Source organism: Nomascus leucogenys, chromosome 19, assembly GCF_006542625.1.
Source record: "Nomascus leucogenys isolate Asia chromosome 19, Asia_NLE_v1, whole genome shotgun sequence".
Lineage (NCBI taxonomy): Eukaryota > Metazoa > Chordata > Mammalia > Primates > Hylobatidae > Nomascus > Nomascus leucogenys.
The window spans coordinates 62,544,695-62,560,907 of NC_044399.1; the positions used below are offsets into that span (position 1 = coordinate 62,544,695).

The 16,213-nt window shown below is 46.6% G+C and overlaps 1 pseudogene; it reads left to right on the top strand.

Annotated features, from left to right (window-relative positions):
* Positions 1–7,418, top strand: part of LOC101176751 — a 40,079-nt pseudogene extending 32,661 nt beyond the window's left edge.
* The last annotated feature ends 8,795 nt before the right edge of the window (positions 7,419–16,213 follow it).

A 16,213-nucleotide genomic window follows, 5' to 3' on the forward strand; every position in this document is an offset into this window, starting at 1 on the left:
TTCCAGATGAGGAAATGAACTGATGCCCAGGGAGACTGAGTAACCTGCCCCAAATCACACAGCGTCAGAGATGGAATTTGATGTCCATCACTGGCTCCAGAGTCTGTGCTGTCCATCACTGCCTTGTGCTGAGTCCAGAGGGAAAATGAGAGATAACTCCCAGCTCTGCAGGCTTTCCACACCAGGTAAAGACAGGACAGAAGAGCAGCAGGCTGGGGCTGAGGTGGGTGGGTGCCATGAGTGGGGCTGTATAGGGAAAGCAGAGTCAGACAGGGATAGGAGGGTGGGCACAAGGTAAGAGGGAGTGAAGAAAAGTGAGCTTGCAGAGTCAGGCTATTGGAGCTCAGCCGTGCCATTCAGGAAGCAAGTGCAGCATGGAGAACTCAGAGAGCCTAGGTAGTGCCCAATGCCCAGAGAAGCCCCTTGCACTCTGGTCCCTGTCCTTGATTAAACTTGGAATGACAACTGGGAAGAAGTCAGCCCCACAGAGGTGGCCAAGGCCTGCCCACATCCCAACTGCTCCCAGAGCTCATGCCTGTTTCATCCCAGGACAAGCTCAGCTACTCGCCTGCCCTGGCAACAGGTTCCGAGTGTCACCATCACTGCAACAGCCCCTGTGGTGTGCTGGGGCCTCCAGGCTCACTCTGGCCCTTCTGATGCCCTAGCCCCTTGGGCCGCCTTCTAAGGAGTCCACCTGTACTGCTCTCCACACCAAACGGGCCTAATTTACCCAGGTAGAAGAACCCTCAGTGGGTGGCTCCAGGGTACTGTCTCCACTGTCACCGCATCATATTCTAAGCCAGTGGGTGAACAACCTCGGTTCTGGCTCCCCTTTTAATGTGATCAGAGTCTGTCCATGGGCAAGAAAACAGACTCTGTCAGATCATGCATTCTTGTGTTGCTCCTGCCATAACTTTGACCTCCAGCAAATCACTCAGTGCCTCCGTTTCCCCACAGTAAAAGTAGCTCAGAAATGTGATGACTCAAGCCCCCAAGGAAATTCTGGGTAGTTCTGTGTGTCTTCAACACTGCTGAGTCTTTTTTCCAGGTGGCTGGATGACAAATCTTCCTCTAGGATATGTGGGGTTGTAATTTGCCCTCAGAGATGCAGATGCCCCAGGGGTCTCCTTTAACAAATGAAAAGCCGGTCTCTGCCACATGCCAGGACACTTGTGAACATCACACAGGCCACCCTAACCCTGTCACAGACCTTCCCTGCTCTGGTGGCTATTAACTCTCCTTCTGAGAGAAACCTCTGCTGGTCGGAGCCCACATTTTTTTCGGGGATCTAGCCTGGGCTATCGCCCCAGTTCTAGGAAAGAAGGAGCTGCATGCCTTCTCTGCTTCTATTCTGATTTTTTTTTATTATTTATTATTATTTTTTTTTGAGATGGAATCTTGCTCTGTCGCCCAGGCTGGAGTGCAGTGGCATGATCTTGGCTCACTGCAACCTCCACCTCTTGGGTTCAAGCGATTCTCCTGCCTCAGCCTCCCGAGTAGCTGGGACTACAGGTGTACGCTACCACGGTCGGCTAATTTTTGTATTTTTAGTAGAGATGGGGTTTCACCATGTTGGTTAGGAGGCTGGTCTCAAACTCCTGGCCTCATGATCTGCCTGCCTAGGCCTCCCAAAGTGCTGGGATTACAGACGTGAGCCACCACACCCGGCCCATTCTGATTTTTTAAAAACTGTCCCACATATCAACCCAGCATGTTACCACCTGTTTTAACCAATTTGTATTGGAAGTAATGGGCAGAAAGAGTTAAGCTGTGCAGTATATTATGAAATATGACCAGCCCACCCTGGAACACTTTGCAAGGCTCTATCACCTCCACATCCTACTTAACCCTTATAGCTGTCCCAGGAGATCCCACTCCCTCCACCATTGTATAGACACAGAACTGCTGCACAAAGAACAGAACATAAGCAATTTGGTCAAGATCACTGAAGCAACTGGGATTCCAACCTAGGACTTGCCTGACTCCAAATCCCAGCTATTAACACCTCACTCTGCCTCATCAGGAGGAGAGAAAAATTACATAAGCCAAGGAGAGGTGGTTACATGGAAAGCAAATAAAGAGGGGAAGTGAGTTATCTCAGCCATGCAAGGTTTGACAATTCAGGCCATGCAATATATGCTTATTATTATGGTAGACTTGCTATTTGACCTCTTTGAACTTGTGAGATCACTTTTATTCTATAATTTACTTATTCATTCTTTCACTAAGAATTTGCTGAAAAATTACCATGTGTGAAAATGTCTTGTGAACTCTTTTTTTTGACCCCGAGACAGAGTCTTGCTCTGTCGCCCAGAGCTGGAGTGCAGTGGCGCAATCTCGGCTCACTGCAAACTCTGCCTCCCAAGTTCAAGCAATTCTCCTGCCTCAGACTCCTGAGTAGCTGGGATTACAGGCATGCGCCACCACACCAGGCTAATTTTTGTATTTTTAGTAGAGACGGGGTTTCGCCATGTTAGCCAGGCTGGTCTCAGAATCCTGACCTCATGATCCGCCCACCTTGGCCTCCCAAAGTGCTGGGATTACAGGTGTGAGCCACTGTGCCTGGCCACAATTATTAATTTTTAAACCTTGTGAGAGATGCAAAAGATGTCTGCCCTTAAGGAATTTATAACTTGTTGAACCTAGAATATGTATTTCCCTTCTTAGAACAAAAATCAAGCATCCTTTAATAAAAGTGGGAAGGTACAGGATGTAGCTAAAGCATTTCTGTCAGGGTTTTTCCACTGTCCCTTCCTATTCATCACTGTCCCTTCCCGTTGACTCATTTCAACTTGGGATTCACTATGACCACTAGATCCTTTTCCTCTCTATTTCTCTTGAAGTCCATTCTAACCATCTGGACATTATTTAATCCCATATTCACAGTGCCCACCTTCCCAATCTTTAATTGACTTGGTGAGCTATTAACAAGAGTTCTATTTCACCCAACGACTCACGGAGGAAAGAAGAGAACCTCACATTTGTGGGACTGGCCACAGTATGCACTCAGGAGCTGTAGGACTAATGGCCACTCCTCAGAGAGTCCTTGGGGAAAGTGAGGCATAACAGAAAGGCTAACTGCAGTAAGTAAGTGGGCTGAGCCTGGCCTCGTTGCTCTCAGCCTTTTCCGCCACTCATTTCCATCAAAAGACTGCCTTTAGGAGCAACAGAGTTTAATGAAGCTGTCCACAATGGGGCAGCCAGCGGTAATGGGATTGAAGTGGAAATCATGTGAGTTAGGTGAAAAAAGTATAAACTGGCCAGATTCAGGGAGCTGCCACCCAGCTGGAGAACAGGTGTACCTCTCAGTGGGCAGAGCTGCACAAGGCCAGATCCTCTCCCTCCTTAGTCACGAAGGCGCCGTCTGGCTCCAGGAGGAGGAGAGGGAACCAGACCTCACTCCCCAGGCCTGAGAAAGGTCACCACTGAGGCACAGCCCGGGAGGGAGCTCAGAGGCCTCATCGCACCCCCATCTCTCTCCATGTCCTTCCCGCTGTGACCTCCTTCAACGGTGTAATCACTCAGCCTGTTAGGCACTAAGTAGTAAAACTGGTCAACCTTTAAAACCACTTTTCATTACGAAGGCTCAGAAAAAGATAAAAGATGAAATTAAATGGGGGGCGGGGGAGCACAAGAGGGTGATTGAAAAAAACACAGATAATTTCTGGAATTGGATCTGTTAAGCCTTACACATTAGTCCCCGCCCTCGGAAGTAAGGGCCTGTCATTCTGTAAAGGGACGCAGCCACACGCAGAGGAGAAGGTGGAGGCCTCCACCCCTTCCCTCTTCGTCCCCGCCTAGGAGGGACCGTGGTGCCAGTAAAAGAGGGACTGGCTGGCCCAGAGCCTTGGGGATCCCCTCCTTTGTCTGGAACCCTCTGGCTCACTGCATCCTTCCTCGGGGCCGCATGGCTCTGCCCTACAGAGCAGGCGTGCTGGGGGCTGCTTGGCCAATGCAGGAAAGCGAACGCTTGCAGGGAACGCGCTGCTGCCTCTCTTCCGCCCTTTTCCCCTTAGTTTTTCAAGTTCCCTCCTCTCCCTCCCCCCTCCCCCCCCCTCGAGGAGCTTCAGATTTGTGGGTTGTTTTTAATGCATTCCAGATACCAGATGAAATTTTGGCCCGGGCTCACCAATTCCTCTGCTATTGGGACTCTCCCCACCTCCCCTCCAGGCCCCAAAGCCGCAAGGAGAGAAATAGGCGGCCGGGCGCCATCTGTTGGCAGTTGCCTGGAGCCGCACGAAGACGTGGAGAACTAAGGCGGGGCGCAGGTTTCCAGTAAAGAGCTCGATCCGTGATCCTCGTGAAAGAATTAATGTCTACCTAATGAAACACCCTCGAGGGATGGCCCGGGCAGCGGCTCACGCCTGTTATCCCAGCGCTTTGAAAGGCGGAAGCGGGAGGATCTCTTGAACTCAAGAGTTTGAGACCAGTCTGAGCAATGTGGTGAGACCCCCTCTCTACAAAAAGATAAAATAAAAATAAATTAGCCAGGTGTAGTGGCGCGCCTGTGGTCCCAGCTACTTGACAGGCCGAGATGGGAGGATCGCTTCAGCCCAGGAGGTCGAAGCTGCAGTGAGCTGTGACCACGCCACTGCACGCCAGCCTGGGCGACAAAGCAAGACCATGACATGGTGTCATGCTTTAGAACTCCTCAGTCCTTAAAAGGTGACGTGCTTTAGAACTCCTCAGTGCTTAGACATGAACAGTGAAGGGGACTGAAGATTGTTGGAACACGGTGCAGAACCCTCTTGGTCTCGTTTTGCTGCCTCATTATGTTCTATTTCAACTTTCAAAAAAAATTGCTGGCATTAGAATGTCGAAAAATTGGTGACATTAGAATGCCAAGTTCTTTGAAGGATGGAGATTTTTGCATTCAGTTTTGTGTTCACCAAAACAAGCTAGCAGGAGATTCTGTGCAAGTTAACTTGTAAGTATATGGTTTGCTGAAATCTAATAAGTAGAGGAGAGGGAAATGTAAAGTAAATGAAGCAAGTGGAAATAAGTGGTTGTTATGGTTAGGAAAAGGCCATCGTAAGGCTTTTCATGGCTAGCATGCAGGCCACCGAAGTTCTATCCCAAACAGAAGGAAGCTCTTGTAGGATGGTGAGTTATGGTAGGGTTCTAGGAGGAGTGGGTGTCAGCCTGTTGGAAGGGGGAATGGGAGGGCTGGGAAGGGTGGGAGGAAGTGAATGAAGTTCTAAAGCCAGGAAGCTAGGCACAACCCTGTGAGTAGTACCAAAACCTAAGGATGGTTTCTCAGGGATACTCAGAAAAAAGAGCCCAGTCTCCTGAGAGCAAGCATGCAGCCCTGTCTCCACATTATCTCCAGAACATGGTCCTGTCCACCAAATCAGGCCTGAGGATCCTGAAACACCTCCAGGCCCTGGGCCCTCACCCACTGGACAGCCCGGGAACCAGGGGCCTAGGCCTGAATAATGGGAAGCTCTGGTACTGGCCTTTATATTCCTTCATTTTCAACAGGAACAAGACTATGATGAGTGGGGTTTCACACCCTTTCTCCCTCCCTTTTCCTCTTACAGCCACCTTTGTCTTTGCCAATTTGTCCCTGGGGTTTGGTGACACAGAGGCAGTGGCCAGAAAAGAGGCAGAATTGGAGTTGCAGTCATGGGGGTTTTGCTTCTGGACAAGGCTAAGATTTACTTGGATACGAACATAGAAAGAAGGAGTTGCTGGAAGAGAAGAGCTGCGCTTTGGATGGATTTATTAAGAGTTGAGAGCGCGGAAGATGAGGGAGCTTTGGAAATCAGCTGCAGTAGCGTGAAGGATACTGAGAATAATTTCAATAAAGACAATTTTTTTTAAGAGACAAGGTCTCGTGCTGTGGCCCAGGCTAGAGTGCAGTGGGGCGATCACAGCTCACTGAAGCCACAACCTCCTGGGCTCAAGCTGGGCACGCACCACCATGCCCAGCACATTTTTAAAAATTTTTTGTAGAGACAAGGTCTCACTATTTTGCCCAGCTTGGTCTCAAACCCCTAGCCTCAAATGATCCTCTCTCCTCAGCCTCCCAAAGTGCTGAGATTACAGGTGTGAGCCACTGTGCTCCATGGAGGATGAGGTTTATAAGGTGATTTCTGGTGCATCAAGAAGGTATTTTCCTCCCCTCCCACTGACCTTCAGGGGCTTCTTGAGGGACCAAAACTTGGAAGGTACTTTCCATTGATCTTCTGGAAGAAGAGGGTCCAATAAAACCGCTATTTATTTGAGTCAGCATCATGCATAGCCCAGGCCACACGGACCTGCAGTTATATACTGATTACACATTCAATGCATGTGTGTTCTCAACACTGAAGAGGTAGTGGTAATGAAGGCTGCCATGGAGCTATAGTCCTAGACGTTTTATTCCTTTAATATTTAAAGCAAACCTATCCAGCAAAACAAAGGAGGCAAAACAAAAACAAAACAAACAAACAAACAAAAACCCCTGCGTATCAGTGTTTAGAAAAAATCTGGACTCTATGTCTTTCCAATATTCATGGAAACCTTTGATCCAAGGTGATGTTGATGAGCCTGTGGGTGGGCTGGGAGTTTGTCGGTGGACCTACAAGGCTGTGGAGCACATGTCAATTCTCCCACCAGTCTCAGGCAGTGACGCCTAGTGGTTTAGAGCACAGATTCTACATCGAGACATTCCTGGGTTCAAATCCCAGCACTGTTGCTTCCTTCCTGTATAACTCAAGAAAGTCTTGGCTTTTGCAGATACCGCCGCTGCCGGGAGCCCCATACTATCAGCTGTGGTCAACCCCACCATGTTCTTCAACATCGCCATCAACGGCGAGCCCTTGGGCTGCATCTCCTTTGAGTTGTTTGCAAACAAGATTCCAAAGACAGCAGAAAACTTTCGTGCTCTGAGCACTGGAGAGAAAGAATTTGGTTATAAGGGTTCCTGCTTTCACAGAATTATTCCAGAGTTTATGTGTCAGGGCGGTGACTTCACATGCCATAATGGCACTGGTGCCTCTACGGGGAGAAATCTGATGACGAGGACTTCATCTTAAAGCATACAGGTCCTGGCATCTTGTCCGTGGCAAATGCAAGACCCAATACAAACGGTTCGCAGTTTTTCATCTGCACTGCCAAGACAGAGTGGTTGAATGGGAAGCAGGTGGTCTCTGGCAAGGTGAGAAAAGGCATGAATATTGTGGAGGCCATGGAGTGCTTTCGGTCCAGGAATGGCAAGACCAGCAAGAAGATCACCATTGCTGACTGTGGACAACTCTAATAAGTTTCACCTGTGTTTTATCTTAACCACCAGACCATTCCTTCTGTAGCTCAGGAGAGCACCCTCCACCCCATTTGCTCGCACTATCCTGTCATCTTTGTGTTCTCGCTGCGGTTCCCTTTGGGTGCATGTTTTCCTTGTTCCCTTCCATGCCTAGCTAGATTGCAGAGTTAAGTTTATGATTATGAAATAAAAACTAAATAGGCCGGGCGCGGTGGCTCACTCCTGTAATCCCAGCACTTTGGGAGGCCGAGGCGGGCGGATCACGAGGTCAGGAGATTGAGACCATCCTGGCTAACATGGTGAAACCCCATCTCTATTAAAAATACAAAAAAATTAGCCAGGCATGGTGGCGGGTGCCTGTAGTCCCAGCTACTCGGCAGGCTGATGCAGAAGAATGGCGTGAACCCGGGAGGCAGAGCTTGCGGTGAGTGGAGATTGTGCCACTGCACTCCACCCTGGGCGACAGAGCGAGAGGAGTCTCAAAAAAAAAAAAAAAAAAACTAAAAAACTAAATAACAAAAAAAAGAAAGTCTTTATCCTCTTATACCTCCATCTTCTTATCTGTAAAGTGGGGATAAAAATAGTACCACTCCTTTCGAGTTCATGTAAGGAGTAAATGAATGAGTAGGTGAAAGTGTTAGCACAGTGACTGCCATATTGTAATGTTTATTAAGTGTTAGTTACTAGCCAGGCAAGGAGAACCATCTCTTGACATAGGCAGGCTCAGGACCTTTGTAAATACTTGTGGTCTGACCATTCAGTCAGATCAACCCAGAGGCCAAGCTGCACATATGTCCCATAGATGGACTGCATCCCTAGGAGGTACTCCTCTGCTGAGTTGAAGGCATCTCTCAGTTGGTGAGGACTGGCTCCATGACCTCTGCCTGACCCTGGGGTACTCTGATTCTCTTGCCCACCTCCCTGTAATAGCCACCCCACTTGCCCCTCACTGGAGATGGGAAAGGAAGGAAAAACAGAGCTGAGCTTCTGTGGTCTTTGTCCTGTCGCCAGAGTCCTCTGGAAGGAATAGAGAGAAATCATAGGCTGAGGCTCTCCACCCAGACCCCATGTAACTGCCCAGCCAAAATGGGCCAAGGTAGGCAGCATCCTGCTCAGGTCCTGCAGGTGCTCACACACCCTGCTCCCACCTGGCCAGGAGCACCCCTCCTGTTCCTCAAGGGATTGGGGAGTCCCAACTTCCAGTCGCTCTTCCTTGGGACTCACATGCCTTCTCTCCCCTCCCTGTGGCTTCGCTGGTGCTTCTCACCATACCTAAAGCTCCACCACCTTATTGAGTCACGCATTTATATTGTGCAGTGCTGCTCTGGGACCAGGAAAATGACCCTCCAATAGCTTACAAACGAGCACGGGCCAAGGTATGGTTGTAATGTTTAAAAATACTTCTGGGTATTTCTGGATCTACTTCTTGGTCTTGTTTCTTATCGCTATTTCCTTCCCTGTGTTCCTCATGCCTCTAACATGAAGAGTAACTTCACTGCAGCCCCAGCCTCTCCAGTGTCTAGACAGCGCCCTGGTAAACTAGGGGCACTTGCCAGGGGAAGAAACCCCGATGAGTCACTGCACTGGGGACAGAAAATGTTCTGACTTCAATTTTTATTTATCTCATTTTTTAACTTCTATTTTGGGGTATATTTTAGATTTACATGATGGCACAGTAATAGCTCTTCATATTAATAAATAAATATGCAGTTACTGAGGATGCATGAACAAATGTGGAAGGGCAAAATTTTAAAGATTTGGCGGCCAGGGTCCTGGCTCACAGCGCCTGTCTGTCATTCTCTGATCTGGCTTCAGGGAGGTTTTCTTGCTATATCAGCTCCCAGGGTTGTTCTCCAACCAGAGTAATAAGCACAACCTCTAACAGAGGGAAGCGCCTGGCACCAACCAAGCAATCAGAGGGACCTGGAGGCTCTGGGCTCAGCCCACATAAACCCCTTAGTTGCTGGACCAAGAGGAGGTGGTAGGCGGACAGCCCAGGTGACAGAATGCACTTGGGAGGCCTGGAGCAGCTGCTGGTTACAACTAGTTAGGAAACACTTTGGAAAGCTGACAGCCAGGAGTGCTGAATATCAGCGCTGACCACACCTTCTTTCCAAGTGGTGGTTCCTACCAGCTGCAGCTTTGTGAGTTTCTTGGTCTTTGCTTATACAGATCCCTGAGAGTAAAATGCCCTTCCACCCTTCCTCTGCCTATTAAAATTCCACTCATCTGGCTGGGCACAGTGGTTCACACCTGTAGTCCCAGCAATTTGGGAGGCCAAGGTGAGAGAATCACTTGAGCCTAAGAGATGGAGACTGCAGTGAGCCATGATTATGCCACTGCACTCCAGCCTGAGTGACAGAGCAAGGGAAAAAAACAGAAAAATTCACTCATCCTTCAATCTGTAGTTCAGATCCTCCCCTATCAGGGAGACCCCTCTGATGCTCCAGGTTAGAAGGAAGTGCTCCTTCCCTGGCTCACACTGCGTGCTCTCACTTAGCTCTTACTGTGCTCTTGCTTCACCCTGAAGGCAGACTGTAAGTTCCTTGAAGGGAGAAACTATTATATTTCAACAAACCTAAGATGCCATGGTTGTAAAATGCATCATTGTTTCATGTACCTCTAAAAAAGAAAAGAACCTGCCAATGAGCTATGAGTGGTAAGACATACCCTGATTTCGGAGATGTTGACTTTTTTTAAAAAAAACAGCAAAAGTGCTACTCAGAATGAATGACATGTGGTGGCCAGCTGGCCTGTGTCTCTGCATCGCCCACGTCTAGAATTGTGTTTGATTTGCAGCAAGCATTCAGGAAATGTTTCTGTTTGCTTTTTTCGGGGTTCTAGTGAGGAGTTCCAGAGGAGGAAGTAGAGAGGAGAGCTGGGCTGGAGGAAAGTGATGGTGAGACCCGAGGGACTAAGATTTGTGCTAACAAACAATCAACAAGAAATAAGCAAACAACCACATAAAAAGTGGGCAAAGGACACGAACAGACACTTATCAAGACAAGACAAACAAGCGGCCAGTAAACATGAGAAAATGTTCAACATCACTAATTATCAGAGAGATGCAAGTCAAAACCTATGAGATACCATCTCACACCAGTCAGAATGGCTACTATTAAGTCAAAAACTACCAGATGTTGGCCAGTCTGGGGAGAAAAGGGAATGCTTATACATGGCTGGTGAAAACAGCTAGCTAAGAGCCCAGTCACCTTAGTCATAGTTCCAACTCTGCAATGGCCTGTATGTCACCAAAAAGCCACTAATTCCTCTATGATTCCCCATATTAAATGAGACAATAGGATAATAATAACTACCATTTACCAAGTTCTAGCAACATGTCCGTGCTTTTATACATATTCACGTATTTTCTTAAAAAAACAGAAAAGCAGTATCACTGGCCCTTTTTAAGAAGATAATGGGGCCGCGTGCAGTGGCTCATGCCTGTAATCCCAGCACTTTGCAAGGCCAAGGAGGGCAGATCACGAGGTCAAGAGTTCAAGACCGGCCTGGCCAATATGGTGAAACTCCATCTCTACTAAAAATACAAAAATTAGCTGGGCGTGGTGGCAGGCGCCTGTAATCCCAGCTACTTAGGAGGCTGAGGCAGGAGAATCATTTGAACCCGGGAGGCAGAGGTTGCAGTGAGCTAAGATCGCGCCATTGCACTCCAGCCGGGTAACAGGGCGAGACTCCGTCTCAAAAAAAAAAAAAAAGATAATGGAAGAGGCAGCCACCCACAGGTCATGGGACCTTAGACAAGCCCCTTCCTGCATTTCATAGCTAAGGAAACAGGATCATAAATGTTAATCACAGTTACCCAGTCTACAGTAGAGAGGTTTTATGGAAATAAATTACAAGACCAAATTCAAAGAGCTTTAAAAACCACAGAGCCAGACAAATGTGAGAGGTTATTATGAGCAAACAATGACATTACAGAAGTGAAAGTGCTCAGTGCCATCAAGAACGAGGGCTCTATTTCACTCTCATGTGTCACCATAATAAAGACAGAGTCCCTGATCTTAAAGGCATCAATTTTGCCCCACTGGAAGCCTTCGGAAAATGTTAAAATTGTAATTCATTAATATAGCAGCATCCTAAAAGTTACTGCCGTTTCCAGATATCCAAACAACTGGTTTTAGGTCCTAAAGAATTTAAATCATTAAGAAATTTAAAGTACTAATAGAGTTTCTGGGAGCCCTACAATTTTAGGTTTCTGCATAGTTAAGAAACTGAAAGACAGATGATTTTTTAATTGGTTGCATTTTCCCAGTTCTTTTTGTTCTAATCCAGGAATTGTTCCAGTCCTTATCCTTCCTTCAATCAGAATGTCCCCAAGTTTATGGAATGGGCTCCCCTTGTCCCCACTTAATGGCTCAAGAATACCACTGTTATATTCTTTTTTTTCCTTTCAATTGTGTTTTGTGACTTTGGAAAAATACTGGATACTTTCAATATCTAATATGATATGGTCTCATGATAGTTTCATATTATTTTTGATATCTAATATATAAAATTAAATAATCTGATATTTTTAATGTTTACTAGCAGAGAAATTAATTATAGAAGTGCCAGGAAGATTCAAGGAATTGGAAATTATGGTTTAATTAGTGGTTATTTAGAACAGCTCTTCTCAAAAATCACCTGGACAACTTGTTGAAACACAGGCTGCTGGGTCTCATCTCCACAGTTGCTGATTCAGTAGATCCAGGTGGGACAGCATGATTTGCACTTTTAATAACTCCCAGGGAATGGTGAAGGCTGCCTGTCCTGGGACCACACTTGAGAACCACTGATTTACATGGTTATTGGAAGGACCAAGAAAGACAAACCGCAGAGGCCTCCTCTTCTGTCTTTCTTGGGATGTGGGTTGCTCTGATGTTGAAGTGGATGGGGTTAGGAAGAGACTGGGAAAGACACTGTAAGCCAAGATGACAGGTTTCGTTTGTAAAATCTTTGCCAGAGTTTCCTTCTTTAATCCAGGCTTCATCTCATGAGCAAGAAATCATGAGATCTCAAGTCCTTCTGGCAAGACCAGGCTCTAACTCTCTCCATATCACCCTGGGATCCCAAAAGGACCTTCCATAAGAAGACACAAAGGGGACAAGGCTACAGGGGGAATTCACCAATACCAGTAACTATGACAACACTCAAATAATCCCTGCAATGTTCAAAGGTTCATAAGAAAGGAGAGTCTGTTGTCCCATCTGGTGGAATCCAGTCCCCAAGTAGAAAGCAATCTCTGTTGCCACAATCCCCAAACTACTAGAAGCCATGCTCTCTGCTTTGCATATTGCTGGCTGCACGAACATGATATATATGTATTTTTAATATATATATATATATATATGTATAATATATATACGTAAATTTTAAATAGCCCATAGAAGATCATTGATATATCTTTATTACAGACATATAGTTCAGATCAGGAAATATTAAGTTACCAACTCCTAAAGCAGCCATTGTATTTCAAGCAAGTCAATCCTACTACCATGACCAAACCTAATTGGACCAAAGAAAGATGGCTGATTAAGGACTATGTCAAATCAAAAGGGAGATGACCCATCCATCCCCATGGAGTCCCCCCTGCTTGGGAAGGCTGAGGACATGGCAGAAATGGGCTATGTAGGACCTTAGGCAAATCCCCTCTCCTCCCAGGGCTTTAATTTCTTCTTCTAGAAAGCTAGGATGCTAGATTTCATTCTCTCAGAAGCACTTTTGGTTCTGACAGCCATAAACACAGTAACTTTCTGTTCTTTTGCATGCCACTCCTGGGCCCCTTCTCTTGGTACTATGCAAGGAACTTGCCCCATCATCAGATTTGAGTGGGGGAGTATTGGGGGCTCCAGAAGGCCAGGAACAGTCCTTAGGAAGCCAAGGCAGACTTCAGAATATACAGTCAGACTCAAATGGCAAGGAGCTTAGACAATGTCACATTGTGGAGTTTAAAAACATGCATTTTTAAGAGCCTGGGCTTACTGAGTCAGCGATCTGGAACATTCTCAAGAGACTAAAAATATCCTGAAAGTGGACTGAATTTTAAACTAGGCTTTAAAAAACTTTCTATGTGAAAACAATTGAGTATTTCTTCTTTAAAACAGTTATCCATTTTCTTTATTTAGATTTTCACAACTGGAATTGATAAGTATAGAGGAAGCTCCAGCCTGAGATGGGGGATTGAACGTCATGGTTGAAGGGCTGTCCAGTCCTAGCGTCGATAGCAAGGGACCAAGATTTATAACTTTAAATCTCTCAAGCAATCTACATTTTCAAAGCAAAAGGTAAAATGCTTTCTCTTTTCTTTCTGACAGTTTGAGGATTCTCTTTCACAGCATCAAATAGCAGGACAAAGGGTTCTTTTCAACTAGGAGGTTAGTATCCGCCAAATGCTTAGCTCTTGGCATTGCCTGGCTTTCCCCAGCAAGACATGAGCAGCAGATCTGTAAACGGTCTGAAACGTCCAGTAAAATGGATAACTGAGTCCCTAACTATCACCACCCCACCGGCTCTATGCAACCTTTCTCTAATTCACATTAAAATAACACAGAAACATAGAAAAGGCAGTGAAGGAAAGCTACTGTCTGAATCTCAGCATAGAGCAGAAGCAGCTGGATGTAGAAAGTGCTTTCCGTGATTTTCTCAAGCATGCTCTGAATGCAGGGGCGGACGGTGAGGGAGGCCCAGAGACCCAGGGCCTGTCACTAACCAGAAAACCACAGCATTGAGAAGTATCCTCCGCACACTTCCAAGAGAACGTTCTTATCACGGTTTGTGGGATGCAGCTATTTACTCTGGGCTACTTGCTTAGGAGCAGAGGCTGGACTTTCAAGGTGAATATGGCCCATCAATCTGGCAGCAAGCACACTTTTTAAAGCTAAGAATCTTCTTTCAGGTTGGAGCAGCCTTTTCAACTGTCCTGCCTCAGCTGGGACATAACAAAATACCATAGCCTGTGTGGCTTAAACAAATCAAACGACAAGTAAGTAGGGACACTTCAAAAGAACAGGAAATGTTTCTAAACAGACACTCAATCTTTAAAAATGAATCTTAGGATTTCTGTTGTAACATTAAATACATTACCTCTTCAACTTAGTACTGCATGTTAAAATGTTTGTAAGACCTAGATAGCTTTCTGATTTATTTGCTTGGTTAAAGAAGCGTGTGCATGCTCTGGCATTTATTTATTACTTTTAAGAATGACAAAAAGGCTAAACTGTATGTGATAGAAAACAAACAGCATGAAAGAAAAGAAAAAATGGAAATAAGGAGCATAAAATTCCAAAGGTCAGGGAAATAGGCAAGCTGACATCAGTGTGGCGGAGTATAATGTAGGCAATTTATGGCAAAACTGGTAAAACAGAGAGAGTTCTACAATGTAAACGATTGGGGTCAAAGATTAAACACATAAAATAATACAAAATCTTGCCATGTCAAAAAGGGTTCACTCTACTCAGCACTTGAGACCTCTCCTGTTACAAGGGCTACTTACAGGAAATACACATGAAACAAAAAGCCACAGAGGGCAACACAAGTGTGAAACTGAGCAATGGGATCCAACCTGAGCCCCTTCTCTGGAGGATGAGACAACAGGGACGTCCACGTGGCTGTGGCGAACACCATGAGCGTGCCACCCAGATCCCCGCAGATCCCTTTTATAGGTTAGGGGCATCTTTCCCCAGCTTCAGTGTGCTTTAGGTTTCCAACAGCCCAGAAGTGCAACTCCTTTTTTGAGGATTGTCTTTGGGGTACCGGAAATACAGCGGCCAGAATACACAAGCCGGAGGTGGCTAGGAGTGCCCATACCCACAGTGGGCGTGGCCCTGAGTCGATGACTGACAGATGTGAGAGCAAGAAAGCCCTGCTCCCTGAGTCCCAGAGACAAAGGAAAAATGTGCAAAGGTATAACGTACACTCCAGAGTCCCCTTGTGCAATCCGGAACTTAGCCTGGAACCCCATGGAACTTACCCTAAATTACACCCCTCCTACCTGATGCTTCCCCAACTCTCGTGGAACCAGAAATAAATCATTTGTGTAGGAATCCTCATGTAAGCCTCTGCTCCTGAGGACCTGACCTAAGACAAGCACCCATGTGAACCAGGCACCGGGCCAGGCACTGTTGGGGAATTAACCCCTCAGAGGGGAATCCTGCCTCCACTCAGGAAACATACAGGCCCAGTTGGGAGCCTGAGACGTGGGCAACGAAAAATGAACTACACGAGATACAATTTTCATGCTGAAAAAGTACTTTGGATTCAGAGGAGAGTGCGAATACGGGTATCGTTATAAATTGTTTTTATTAGTGGAGAATCAGAACCTAGGAAGGCCAGGTGATAGAGGACAAGTCTCTGAACACCACACCCAAGGAATGGAGACCCTAATGATCCTAAATCCCAGCTTTCACCACACCCTTCCCTTGCCCTAGGGTCTCCAAATGTCTTCTGGGTGGATTGCAGACCTGAGCAAGATGAATGAATGACAGGCACAGTGATAGAGTTTGGATCTGTGTCCCTGCCTGTCTCATGCTGAAATGTAATCCCTAATGCTGGAGGTGGGGCCTGGTGTCAGGTGATTGGATCATGGGGGTGGCTTCTCATGAATAGTTTAGCACCACCCCCTAGTGCTGTTTTCCTGATAGAGTTATCAGGAGATCTGGTTGTTTTAAAAGTGTGTGGCACCTCCACCCCATCTCTCAGTCCTTCTCCTGCCAGGTAAGACGCCTGCTCCCTCTTTGCCTTCCGCCATGAGTAAAAGTTCCCTGAGGCCTCCCCAGAAGCAGATGTTCTCGTGCTTCCTGTACAGCCTGCAGAACCATGAGCCAATTAAACCTTTTTCTTTGTAAATTACCCAGTCTCAGGTATTTCTTTAGAGCAATGACAGAACAGACTAATACACACAGCGAGGCCAAAGGCCACCTGCCGCAGTGCACAGCCAGGAGGCAACAGCAAGAATGGAGAAGAAATACA